We start from the raw sequence: 14,751 nt of genomic DNA, 5'->3' as shown, positions 1-14,751 counted from the left end.
TCTCTCTGCGTAATTCTGTGTAATTCTCTGTGTAATTCTCTGCGTGTGTGAAGTCTGCCAATTCGCATTGGGCCAGCGTGGTGGACTATTGGCCTAACCTAATTCTGAGAGGAGACTCGAGCTCAGCAGTGAGCCGTATATGGGTTGATAACGACGACCCATTATAGTTCCGACAGCGTTCGCAAAGTTTTTATCGCAATATAATTCGGTATGTTTCCATCTCAGTTAATGCGATGTTATTACTCGCTTAGCAACTCGTTCTCATAAACTGAAGCTGGTATATGTACCTACTTTCCAAACGCGATGCACGACTTATTAAATATTATATAATATCTTTAAATTATATGTATAAATATGTTCGATATTTTGCTCTTGAGGTTCATCGTTTAGCTATCTATACTAATATTATAAAGTTTGTTTGATTGAACGCGCTAATCTCAGGAACTGCTCGTCCGATTTGAAAAATTATTTCAGTGTTAGATAGCCCATTTATCGAGGAAGGCTATATAATCTATCCCCGTATTCCAACGGGAATAGAAACCACGCGGGTGAAACCGCGCGGCGTCAGCTAGTGGCCTAATATTAAAGGGCTTGAGTGTTGGGTTATATGGATATGTATCACGAGGAATCGAGTCCTGGATCAGGTTAAGATATACAGGAAAAAGAAAGAAAGAAAAATCAGATATGTTCTAAATACCGATACCGCTTTGGCAAGTCAAAAACCAAAAGTACGAGTAGTAGGCATCAGAGTGCCTAGGGGGAGTTTTCAATGTTTTCATACTGTTACTATCGCGTTAACGTAAACGTAAATTATTATGGAGTTGAAACAGTTGTGCAGCAGTGCCACTAGATGGCGCTGTTTCAATTCCTTAGAAATTCGCATTTACATTAAGGCAATCGTTACTATATCAAACTGCCACTAGGACCTCAGGATGCCTAGTGGGAGTTTCAATGTTTTTATACTGTTACTATCGCGTTAACGTAAACGCGAATTTATATGGAATTGAAACAGTTGTGCATTAGTGCACTAGGCGTTGTTTCAATTCCTTAGAAATTCACGTTTACGTTAACGCGATAGTAACGGTATCAAACTGCCACTAGAATGTCTCAGAACACTACAATGTCATGTTTAACGGAGGTTTTATTATTTCTGAGAGTTTTTTGTGAAGTTTCTCAAAAATAAACACATATCAAAAATCTATACTAACATAATAATGAGTAAAGATTTGATTGTGTTTGTTTGCATTGAAAAGGCTCCAATACTACTGAACCGATTTGAAAAATTCTTTCACTGTTAGGAAGCTACACTATCCCCGGGTGCTATAGGCTATATTATATCCCAGTATTCCTACTGGAACGGGAACTACACGGGTGAAACTTCCAGGCGTCGGCTGGTTTGTTATAAAATTAAAATCCTGTGGGAAAACAGCGAAGAACAAAATCAGTATCCACTATCCAAGTAAATTGTGAGGTGTGGGTATATTATCTGTGCTCCTAAGGCGTGAAATGACAGCTTAATATCAGCTTCGGCCTCCAAATTACAAGCCGGGATCATATTATCAAGGTAATTCTGGGTGGGCAGGTAGAATGGTTCGGGTTGGATGATTCACGCACTAAATATGACCCTATTAGGTACATACTCAGTGCCGTATTGAGGTAACTTGATGTCCATTGGATCCCAAAGTGGTCCAGGTGGACCCCCAAGGGTCAACGGGAGGCTCAACAGAGGTCATAACAACAAAAAATCATACATAGGGCGCTTCCTAAACAAAACAAATGAGATTTTTGAGTCCTTGTGCTGTAAGTACAAAAGTTTTATGATTGGCCAACTTTGCTTTTTTACATCCACTCATAGCACGATGAATTAATTAATTAATTCAGCAATCAATTCTCACTTTTTTTTGAAAATTGATAATTTTTTTGTTAATTTGATTGGCGTTGAACTGAACCGCAACGCAAATTTCCATAGTTACTAGTAGATATATGCATATTTTTTCGAAATTTGGGAAATGGTAGTTATGGGTCTAATTGAACCAGCTAGATTTCGAAAGTCGCCTATGAGAAATAATAGTTTGGGAACCTCTGCCGTACCATTAAATGAAATACAAAAAATTATTTAAAAAAATCCGGGTTTTTGAAATTTATTTTTCTTGTTCGTCTCTAGTCGGGATGATTTAAGCAATTGCTTAAATAGCTCATAGCCTTATCCAGGACCGTTCAATGTATATACTATCTATACTAGTATATGTATATAGTAATATACATACTATTTATACTAGTATTGGTCGCTAGCTGTGGCCCTCATAAAAAGACTCAAAGTCACTCAGCGGGCGATGGAACAGTGATCGAATCAGAACTGAGCAGATCCGCAGACGAACCAAAGTCACTGACATAGCTCAGCGTGTCGCGAAGCTGAAGTGGCAATGGGCAGGCCACATAGTTCGGATAGCACAGGTGGACCGAGGACATCAAGCGGGTTGCAGGCAGCCGCTGGATGCTTGCGGCTCGAGACCGTGTTGTTTGGAAGTCCATGCAAAAGGCCTATGTCAAGCAGTGGACGTCCATCGGCTGTTTATTTTATTTATTTATGATGATGATGATGATGATGATGATGATGATGATGATGATGATGATGATACTTATAAAACTGAAGATTTGTTTGTTTGTTTGTTTGATTGAACGCGCTAATCTCAGGAATTTTTGGTCCGATATGAAAAATTTTTTCAGTGTTAGATAGCCCATTTATCGAGGAAGGCTAAAGGCTATATATAATTATTCCCGTATTCCTACGGGAACGGGAATCACGCATTTGAAACCGCGCGGTGTCAGCTAGTCTCTAATATTTATTATTATTATATTATTTTTTTTTGTCTTCATGGCCGTAAGTATAATCTAATGAAACATAAAATGCTTAATGTTTTTGTCATTACCGATGTATATTTTTAAATTACTTACATATTGAAATTCTTAAGAAATTACAAAAAAAATAAAGGACAAAGTTAAAAAAATTCAAATAAAAAATAATAAAAAGTTTTGTAGCATGCATCGGCCGGGAATCGAACCCGGGCCGCCCGCGTGGCAGGCGAGCATTCTACCACTGAACCACCGATGCTTGTGCCATAAATGCGAAATTATTGTAACAGTATGTAGATCTGTTAGTATGAGAAAAGAAAGTACACTTTTCAACATCAAGTAATTTATCGTTTAGAATGACATGCGAAAGCTAGACATATGTACTTTATTTTAAAAAAGGTGAAGCCTCTTACTACCGTATGTAAATAGGTAGCAGCGGCGAAGAGTCCATACGAGCCGATTCCCATCAGGTTACCTTTTAAAAATCTATACAGACATATTCATTATTGTAATGGATATAATATAAATATCGATGTATTAGAAACTGGAGTTTGTATCAAGCGGTATGAATTTCGTTTAGCTTGGGACGGCTTACCTTCGTCGAAATTTCATCCTTCGCCACTGGTACTGGTATAGTCGGATGCAATCTTTTTGCATATTGTGCTCAACAGTGAGCCGAATGTGGATTGTTAATGATAATGATGATGATGAACTAAAATAAATTATTATTATCAATTATTACAATTTTATTTAATTAATTAATTTACTTACAACGCACCTAACTAAAATTGACTAAAGATAATATCAAGTTACTTAATTATTTAGAAAGCGATTAATTAATAGGAATTATTCGATAGCAGATAATTGTTATAATTAATTATAATACCCAGTATTAATTGGGTTTCAGTTTCAAATTGAAATCTCTGTCTCGTCTGCTGTTATCGACGAATTCTTATCACAAAATTAACAAAAGATGATAATCTATATATTAATACACTAGCGGACGCCCGAGACTTCGTCCGCGTGACATTTAATCTATACTAATATTATAAAGCTGAAGAGTTTGTTTGATTGAACGCGTTAATCTCAGGAACTACTACGGGAACGGGAATCACGCGGGTAAAACCGCGCGGCGTCAGCTAGTTTTTTACAAATCACACCGGGAACCACGGATTTTTCCGGCATGAATAGTTACCTTTGTGTTAATCCAGAGTAAAATCTATTTCCATTCCAAATTTCAGCCAAATCGCTTCAGTAGCCGCAGCGTAAAGGAGGAACAAACATACAGACTTACACACACACACACACACACACACACACATACACACACTCAGACACACACTCAGACACACACTTACACACACGTTCGCCTTTATAATATCAATGTGATAACCCTGTAGATGGGGGTATCTGGTTATTCCATCAACTACAATTATCTACACTTATAATAAATCAGTAGAGAGGTCAATTCTGTACATGAAATATATTTCCAAAATAACTATCAGGGGGTGATTAGTGATCAATACTGATGCCAAAAATGCAATCAGTAAAAATTTGACTGTCTGCCTGTATGTTCGTTATAGAAACAAAAACTACTCGACGGATTTTAACAAAACTTGGTACAATTATTCTTCATACTCTTCATACTTGACGGCCTCTATGGCGCAGTGGACCTACAAGACGGAGGTTCTAGGTTCGATCCCCGGCTGGACCGATTGAGGTTTTCTTAATTGGTCCAGGTCTAGCTGGTGGGAGGGTTTGACCGTGGCTAGTTACCACCCTAACGACAAAGACGTACCGCCAAGCGATTTAGCGTTCCGGTACGACGTCGTGTAGAAACCTAAAGGGGTGTGGATTTCATCCTACTCCTAACAGGTCAGCCCGTTTTCATCTTAGATTGCATCATCACTTCCCATCAGGTGAGATTGTAGTAAAGGGCTAACTTGTAAAGAATTAAAAAAAAATACTCCTAGACAGGTTATAGAATACTTTTCATAACGCTACGATCAATAGGAGCAGAGCAGTGGAGGAAAATGTTGGGAAAACGGGAGAAGACGCGGGTGTCCACTAGTAATAAAATAAAGACATTCAAACCAAAGACGGAAAAAAATAAATGCACTTAGAGCATATAAACCCGTTCTACATTAAGTTGAAATGGTCTTGTAAAGGAAATTATTTATTTACTGACTCAGAAATTAAAAAAAAACCGAATCGAAATCGGTCCATCCGTTTATAAGCTACGATGCCACATACAGACGGACAAACATCAACGTTATACTTCATCTCTTTTTGTTGTTTCAGGGGTCAAAAAATAAAAAGTCTTTAATTTAATTATTATTGAGAGAATTAAAAACATTATTGAGAGAAATTGACAAAATTACCATCAGGGAAATGTTGGGAAAACGGGAGAAGTCAGGGGTGTCCACTAGTAATAAAATAAAGACATTCAAACCAAAGGCGGAAAGAAATAAATGCACTTAGAGCATATAAACCCGTTCTACATATGAAGGCGCATATTCATCAGACGCTTTAAGCAAATGTACCCAGCGGTCGGCGGTAATGCAATGTAAATCAAGATGTCACAGAGATATACTCTCAGACATTCCTTCCGCGGCGCTCAGAATGTTAATACGGACTGTTTAGCGAGTGCTGAATTATTATAGGAATAAACAACCCCGCTCCCGGCTATCTTACAGATAATTATGTGTTCTTTGTTTAAATATAGTTTCAGTAGTCATAATTATTTAAATAGGTTGATAATCATGACTTAAATAAGCTGATAAGGCTGGATAATCATGACGTAAATAAGCTGATAAGACTGGATAATCATGACTTAAATAAGCTTATAAGGCTGGATAATCATGAATAATCATGAAATAGAAAAATGACGACTTAAAATGAGCTAATAGAACGTTTAAATATTCTGAGAATAATTACTTAAAATGGGCTGATAGACTGTTACAATAGGTTGAGAATAACGACTTAAAATAGAATTGTCTGGTAGACCGTTTTATGAAGCTGATAATAAAGACTTACAACGGACTGATAGACCATTTAAATAGGCTTGTTTGTCAATTTTAAATTATGACTTAAATTAAAATAGTTAGACAATTTAAATAGGCTGATAATAATGTCTTAGGCTGATTTATCATTAAAATAAAATTATAATTGCTGATAATCAAAACAGGCTGTTAAGCCGATAAAAAAGGCTCATAGGCCGTCAAAGTATACTGATAGCACGTACTTACAAGGTATAGTTATTCAATTACTTACGAGAATTAAAAAAAAAACTGTAGCTAGTAAGCCACTTTGCCTAAAGCTTGTGGTCTCTTATATTATAGGCCATGATAAGTAGATTCTCTAGTATCTTATTATCCAACAACTCGATCTTAATTACGCCTAAAAAGTTAAAACAAAATACAAACAGGCCCTCAAACGGAAACAAACGCTAGGCGCAAGTTCTGTCAAGTCGTCAACTTAGATAAGTGTTCCGTGCTCCAATTATACAGGCTTTGCCACAGCTCTCCAAACTTCCAGCTTAGGGTTAGCTTCCACTAACCATAAGCTGCAGTTTGGAGCAGTAAAGTTTGGAGTTTGTTTGCGTTGGAAACCGGGTGTGTATTCATAATATTCAGGTAATAAACAATAGCCGTGATAGCCCAGTGGATATGACCTCTGCCTCCGATTCCCGAGGGTGTAGGTTCGAATTCAGTCCGGCTTGCACCTCCAACTCTCAGTTATGTGCATTTTAAGAAATTAAATATCACGTGTCTCAAACGGTGAAGGAAAAACATCGTAAGGAAACCTGCATATCAGAGAATTTTCTTAATTCTCTGCGTATGTGAAGTCTGCCAATTAGGTCAGCGTGGTAGACTAAAGCCTAATCCGTCTTATTCTGAGAGGAGACTCGAGCTCAGCAGTGAGCCGAATATGGGTTGTCAATGATGATGATGATGTTGACGTTTTCTAGACTTAATATAAAATTTGCTACGCCTATTTTGGGGCTTGACTACTACGAGTACTATTTAGAACTAAACAAATTTGAACTTTAGGAAGTTAAATAAAAAAAGTAAACCCCCGAAGGTCATTAAATTAACTCGAATACCGACTTTTAGCCAGAAATACTTTTCATCATAATATAAAAGTTAAAATGGTATTGCAAAAGTAAATTATTTATTTACTGTCTCTTAAATGAAAAAAATCAAATCGTAATTGTCCCATCCGTTTAGGAGTTACGATGCCACAGACACACACACGCACACACACACACGCGCACACACACACACACACACACTCTTATTGTTGTTTCAACAAAATAAAAAGTCTTTAATAACGACATGATTCTTGAGAGAATTTCACGAAATTACCCTCAGCGCGGTGGAAGCTCGGCATAACGTTTCAGCACCGCGCTATTTATGTGTTTAGCCTTGACTGTTTTAGCAAATAGGCTTTTTTCTATCGAGTGGAGTGCTTTAAGTGTTCTCCTAGCTTTGGTTGTCACAAAGTTTCATTTGTTACCAGTGTTAGCGAGGCTTATTTTTCCACTTCTTTCTACACTGGAAGCGTTTTTAGATTCGGTTAATATATATTTTTATAATTTTATTATATTATTTTAATTGTAAGTAATTGTTAGAGCTTTAAATCACAATATAATTTTAACTAAAGTGTAGGATTGTTACAAAATCACTCGTAGTCATGTTATGTGCATTTTTGCAAATATAGGACGCCTAAAAAACGGACGACTAAAAAACTACTTCATGACTAATACTATAAAACTATACAAAATTAGCAGTTATCACGTGAATTATGCGGAACGGTTATAACCGAGTTAAAAGTCGCGTTTTGACGCCAAAAATTAGCCAAAAATTATATTCGTAATGAGAATGTCTTAATCCATTTTTACAGGTAGGTATGTGATCAATTTCAATTTTCAATTTTAACTCTTAAACTGGCATGACAGACAAAATTGCTACAAGAACGGTACATCTTAACAATATGATTATCATGACGACATATATACCAAATTTCCAGTCACTGTCTTGCATGATTATGTAGATTATTCATAACTGTGTTACTGTTTGTTTGTTGTATTTACATATAATTTAGAACTGTGATGAGGTTTGCGAAAAAATACTAAGGAGTGTTACGAATGCATCTTAGAAATTATAATTTTCATGACATAGATACGAAATTACCAGTCGTCACGTCACTGTCTTCCATGATTATGCAGAATGGTCATAACCGAGTTAAAAGTCGCAATGTGACGCCATTACCCGCCGAAAACGTGTTTGACGCCTAATTGTATTACTTTATTGCGACAATTGAGTTTCACGGCGGCGAGTTTTTGGACGCAATTCGATTATATTCTTTTCTGTGGGCTTTTAATTCGATTCGCGTTAATGTTTCGTTAGTGTTTAAGCTTTTATAATTTTTTCAAAGGCTCGTACTTTGTGACTGTAAAGTTGGAACAATGAAAAATTTTGCAATGAGTCCAATTTTTTTAAATTACATAATTTAAGGCGCTTATTTTTGCATATAATTTTAAAAACCTGACATTGATGTAGGACTACTATCTAAAGATTTAGTTTAGGATTACGAAATATTCATATTCTTTTTTCCTCAAATTTCTTAAATTCTCAGCAGTAGCCCAGAGTTGGACCTTGGTGGTATTACATCTCATTTAAAAAAATCAAAATAAAAAATTCATTTTTTATCTGGTTCCATTTATTTTACCTTTCTTCTGTTACATCAATTACACTATTTTTAGCAGACTCAGAAGTGGATTACAAAAATACAAAAATAAAAAAAAAACCAATGTCGAACAAAGGGATTCACAACATTTGTCAGGACAGCTTAATTAACAACTCAAACTGTAACTAAAATAAGTCTCTAAAATGGCAGAGAATGATCTTGAGTTGAGTCACGCACTTGTGAACGATGTGTTTAGGGTTAAAGGCGCCTTTGACAGTTAACCAACACTCTCCTTTTCCACTCTAGTCACTCTCCTCGCCTATCCCTAGTAACCCATAAAGAATTAAAGAATGGCTCGAACGCCACGACTATACTGAAGCCGACAGTACAACGAGCGCCTTAAATCGCAAATCGTTCCTGCCAACCGATCGCTACCCCTCTCTAAATCCCTACTCTTTACGAAACAAGTCGCGTCAGTACTATTTCCTGCACTATAAAACATTAGGAGTTTTCCCTTCTGTTAAAAATTCCATCCCAATATTTTAACGAGAACAAGTAGAATATAAAAGCCAATGAAACCTCACACAAGTCTTTTATTGTCTATCCCAGATATTGGACGAAAACAATCATAGCGAGAGGAACTTTATGGTCCGTTACGACATAATTAAGAGTTTATTGTCTTGACAACAATGTTGATTAACGCCCTATTTACTTCTCTTTTATAACATCACTTCGGTGTAGTTAACGATCGTGTTGTCGCTTTTTGATAACGGTTACGAAATGCTTTCTTTCCTTTTCCGTTTTCGATCCATATATTATTCATACCTATAACAAGTTAGCTAGTTTATAGTTAGTTAGTTAGTTAACTTTAGTTTAATAAATATTGTTATCATCAGGAATATATTTGCTTAGTTGTAAGTTTTGCGGGGCGTGCACCTCCAACTTTTCAGTTGTGTGCATTTAAAAAAATTAAATAACACGTGTCTCAAACGGTGTAGGAAAAACATCGTGAGGAAACCTGCACAAAATTCTCTGCGTGTGTGTAGTCTGCCAATCCGCATTGGTCCAGCGTGGTGGACTATTGGCCTAACCCCTCTCATTCTGAGAGGAGACTCGAGCTCAGCATTGAGCCGAATATGGATTGATAATGATGAATGATGATTCTGTTTGTTTATATTTTATTACTTGTGCGTGGACAAATAAAAATATATTCTATTCTGTTCTATAACACTATCATACTAATATTATAAAGGTGAAAGTTTGTGTGCAAGTGTGTAGGTATGTTTGTTCGCGCTGCGGCTACTGAAGAAATTTGGAATGGAAATAGATTTTACTCTGGATTAACACAAAGGCACACGACGACGTTGACGAAGTCGCGGCGTCCGCTAGTACTTATTTATATAAATGCGAAAGTGAGTTTATCACGGTTTCTTATAAACTGATTTTTAAAATTCATTTACCAATAAGAAGCTATATTATCACCGAGTAAACTAGGCTATATTTTATACGACAACTGATCTTTACAATGAAACCGCGGGATGCCCGCTACTAAAAGCACAAATGTTTGATGTGCAATTCAAAATTAATAAAATGGATTTTTTTTAATATTTACTTACTAGCGGAAGCCCGCAACTTCGCTTGAAATTCTATTTATCATAATAAATTCATTTTATATTAAACTATCTACATATATATATAGTTTACAGTCTGCAAACTAAGTCAATGTAAACTTTCAATTAAAAAAAAAATCCTATTTCACCTCTTTAGGGGTTAAATTTTAAAAATATTACGTTACGTTATATTTTTCTATTTTTTATGATTTATGTACAAATTTTTAAAACTGTAACTCTTAAAATGAAGGACTTTCTATACAAACTTTCAACCCCTATTTTATGCCCTTATTAATTTATCAAGATACTACCTGCATGCCAAATTTCAGCCCGATCCGTCCAGTGGTTTGGGCTGTGTGTTGATAGATCACTATGTCAGTCAGACACCTTTGAGTTATATATACTTAGATGGCCTAAGGAACACATATGTAAATCTTGGTCGGAGGGGCATACTTGTGCCACTTACAGGTTTTAGCTTTTTCTGCTGCGGCTCCTGGTCTTGATTCTTCTTCCCTGATATGTTACGGAGCCAGCATTATGTCAACGAAAGAAGTAAAAGCACAATAATTGTAATATTATGATTTCTGTACTCATTTATAATATATAAACCATAAATCTCTTGTAAGCTAAGAATTAAAGTCAATTACAAACAAGCGACTACCACAAAGGCTGTCTTAATTAACACTTTAAGTCGCATTGATCAGTAAATCATTTCGAACAATCAAGTGACACTCAGGAGTTTGTCTCTGGGGTTATTACAATATGAGCACAGAAGTAGGTTAAGGACTTAACACATTTACACACTAGTGACTAAGACAAAGACTGTCTTAATTAACAGAGAGTCCCACTGATCAGTAAATCATTTCGAACAATCAAGTAACACGCTGGAGTTTGTCTCTGGGGTTACAATACGAGCATAGAAGTAGGTTAAGGACTTAATACACTTACACGCTAGTGACTAAGACAAAGACTGTCTTAATCAACAGAAAGTCGCACTGATCAGTAAATCATTCCGAACAATCAAGTGACACGCTGGAGTTTGTCTCTGGGGTTACAATACGAGCACAGAAGTAGGTTAAGGACTTAACACACTTACACACTAATGACTAAGACAAAGACTGTCTTAATCAACAGAAAGTCGCACTGATCAGTAGATCATTTTGAACAATCAAGTGACACACCAGAGTTTGTCTGGGGTTATATACGAGCACAGAAGTAGGTTAAGGACTTAACACACTTACACACTAGTAACTAAGACAAAGACTGTCTAAACTAACTTTAAGTCGCACTTATCAATACTTTAGCGGAGGCGTGGTGGTTATGTTGCTCTTACTTACTAAAGCCCCATGAAATTAAATCTCATCACCTTGTGACATGGGAACGTCATGTTGTACATAACCGCAAACGCCGCCGGAAATCTAATACCCCCGTAGCTTCAATACTGTACTAGCAGATACCCACACGATTTACCCGCGTAAGTCCCAGGGATTAAATATGGCTTATGATAGTCGGTGATAATGTAACTTCCATTTATGTAAGACTTTTTTTAAATCAGTATAGGGGTTTTAGGTGTGAAAGCGTAACTTACAACCAACCATACACAACATCAACCGTCGAAAAACCGAAGAACCGTCACTAAGAAATAAGCCGTTTTTACGAAAAGCTATATTTTTATTGACCCTTCTGTAAGGGTAAACGTATTTGTTTGTCTGTTACTGTTAACAGACAAACAAATACGCATTCACATTTATAACATTATTCTAGATTTGTAAAGTTGTTATTAGGAATTTAAGTAATTTAAACACCAACATTAACTTTTTGTAACCCCTTAGTTTACCCCTTAGTTTTCCCCATAGGCGGACCGGTTAAAATTATTGCCTAATTTGGTTAAAATCTCCTGTTTTCTTATGTGATGAGCTCTCTGTCTAACCTATGTGTGTATGTGAACATTGTGAATATATAATGAAGACAAAGTTTAATGGAATTAAATTGTACCATGTCGCAAGTCTGTAGTGGGCCTAAGGGTATGCCAAATTGGCTTGATAACAGAGTATAGGAGCCGTGGGTACATGCAATGGGGACATTACATAATGTCGTCTAATAAACTTGTAGCCGTTACTACATTAATCTTGTACGTGCAGGGGACTGACTTGTGTTTTGATAATAATTGCTTAGTTAAGTTAAGGTTTACTAAGGTAGTTCATTGTAGACATACGACAACTTCTCGATAACTCAACGGTTAAGATAATACGTTATAAAGTTTAAAACTCAGCCACTTTCAGTCCCCTGGACAAACATTTATTTGACATTGACATTGTTAGGGAAGCTACGCACTTTTCACAGTTTTCAACGGTTTTGAACGTAATTTAAAGTTGTTACTGTGTAATCTGTGAAGTGACTAAATATTCAGTAATACTGAAGTAGTCTTGGTGGTCCAGTGCTTAGATTAAGTGGCTTCGAATCATGATCGATGATGCTCGGAGAGCACGTTAAGACGTCGTTCCCTTTTATTATCTATATCATAAAGTGATCTATTTATTTATTCTTTTTTATTTTCATATAATACAAAACTCTAATAAAAATAATATAAAAAAAGAATCAACACCCACTGCGGGACATTTGAGTGCCCAAGCAACCGGTGGTCAGGGCTCCAGAGTGAGGAGGAGAGGCTCCTCACAATACGCGCCGTCTCAAGAATCACTGCTTTCTGTATCCGACCCTTGATCCAAGAGTTAACAAGTCTTCTCGTGAGCAAAGTCCAAGTATTGTGATACTTTTTCCTTTTTGGCTTTCACCAGATTATCGTCATGTGGAACAGTAATATCAATTATTGGACGACGCACTGACCGATCGACCATATCAGGCATATCAGGTATATTATAGGTAGGATAGGTATATACTATATCAGGTATATTGGCAACAATATACCTGTCAGTGATAATCGTTCGGTCCCAGTAGAGCAACGCACTGCTATTTTCAAGAACTGAAGCTGGGTCGTACCTATAGTAAGGCATCTCAGAATCGATAAGGTCATACTGAAGACCAAGCTGTTCGAGGATTAACAGCTTGGCTACTTGATTATGTCTATGCATGTATTCGTTTATATTAAGTGAAACATTATCATTGGAGGAAACTGAAAACCTAAAAGTTATTGGTACTCATAGTTCGTAATTAATGATAATTGCAAAGCTGTTTCGTTCGTTACCATAAAGTGCAGGTTAATCTTCAGTTTTACGGGAAATTCTTAGGGCTTACCGAATTTCGGTGTTTTACAGTGACATTATACCTACACACTTCATATATCAAATTAACATCTGAGGCGTGGAATATTCAGTCGGCGCGAGGAACATTTTCATTTCAACGCGTCTCTTCGTGTCGCCAGGATTATGTAAAAACGGTTTTTCTGTGCATAAATATCGCAGGCAGGGGACTGATACACGTGGGGACTGACGTATTTACTCTGATTTTTTTTTTATTTTTTTGATACAAATGACATTAACATCTTTGTGAGCTTTTAAACATGGAACACTTTTCATTCGGTGCGTATCGGAACGCAAGTATCAATTTGACGGCCTCCGTGGTATGTGGTATGCGCAGTAGACTTACAAGACAGAGATCCTGGGCTGGGCTGATTGATGTTTTCGTAATTGGTCCAGGTCTGGCTGGTGGGAGGCTTCGGCCGTGGCTAGTTACCACCCTACCGACAAAGACGTACCGCCAAGCGATGTAGCATTCCGGTACGATGTCGTACAGAAAACGAAAGGGGTGTGGACTTTCATCCTCCTCCTATCAAGTTAGCCCGCTTCCATCTTAGATTGCATCGTCACTTACCATCAGGTGAGATTGTAATCAAAGGCTAACTTGTAAAGAATAAAAAAAAATACTGCTCAAAAAAAAGCGTCGCGTTTTTAAAACGCTGACGTGTGAAAATATACTTGGGAAACGTGTTTTTGTATTTGAGTTAAAAGAGAATTTTCTTAATTCTCTGCGTGTGTGAAGTCTGCCAATCCGCATTGGCGCAGCGTGATGGACTATTGGCCTAATTCCTCTCACTCTGAGAGGAGACTCGAGCTCTGCAGTGAGCCGAATATGGGTTGAATGAAATTGATTACTCAAGAGCACTTTACTATTAACATTTTACATATTTCGGTAAACTGAATGCAGACAGTTCAAAAGTTGTCACTGAAAAACCTAATAGTGCAAAGTTGTGACGTTAATTGCTGGGAGCGCTCTGGGAGTTTGTAACTCGGTTTTGTTTGTGGTTTTGTCTGCATTAGTGTGATAGCTTCAGACGATATGTCGACTAAGGGTTCATTTACACGCGCGGCGACTCTACCGACGACCGCAGTCGACTGCAGTCGGCGACGTCTCGGCGGCAGGCGACGGCACTCTCGACGGCAGTCGGCGACGTCTCGGCGGCAGCCAACGGCACTCGACTGCAGTCGTCGGTAGCAGCTGCCGCTCGTGTGAATGAAAAATAAAAGTTTTTCAACGCTGTTCTTTTTTTAAAATTTAAGATAATTAGAATCACACTAAAAAAACACACACACACACTCCATTAATCCATATCCTTCATGATTGTTAAAATTATTTTTAT

At 37.1% G+C, this 14,751-nt stretch overlaps 1 protein-coding gene and 1 non-coding gene across 2 annotated transcripts in view; one reads left to right on the top strand and one right to left on the bottom strand.

The window, feature by feature from the left end:
• Positions 1–14,751, top strand: part of LOC112055973 (uncharacterized) — a 743,744-nt gene that overhangs the window by 24,382 nt on the left and 704,611 nt on the right. The window lies entirely within an intron of this gene.
• Positions 3,042–3,112, bottom strand: Trnag-gcc (transfer RNA glycine (anticodon GCC)). Its single transcript has one exon. It is a non-coding gene; the product is annotated as a tRNA-Gly (tRNA).

This window comes from Bicyclus anynana, chromosome 25 (genome assembly GCF_947172395.1).
Source record: "Bicyclus anynana chromosome 25, ilBicAnyn1.1, whole genome shotgun sequence".
NCBI classification, from domain to species: domain Eukaryota; kingdom Metazoa; phylum Arthropoda; class Insecta; order Lepidoptera; family Nymphalidae; genus Bicyclus; species Bicyclus anynana.
Note: the sequence above shows the minus strand (reverse complement) of the source record. Positions and strands in the feature narration are given on the sequence as shown.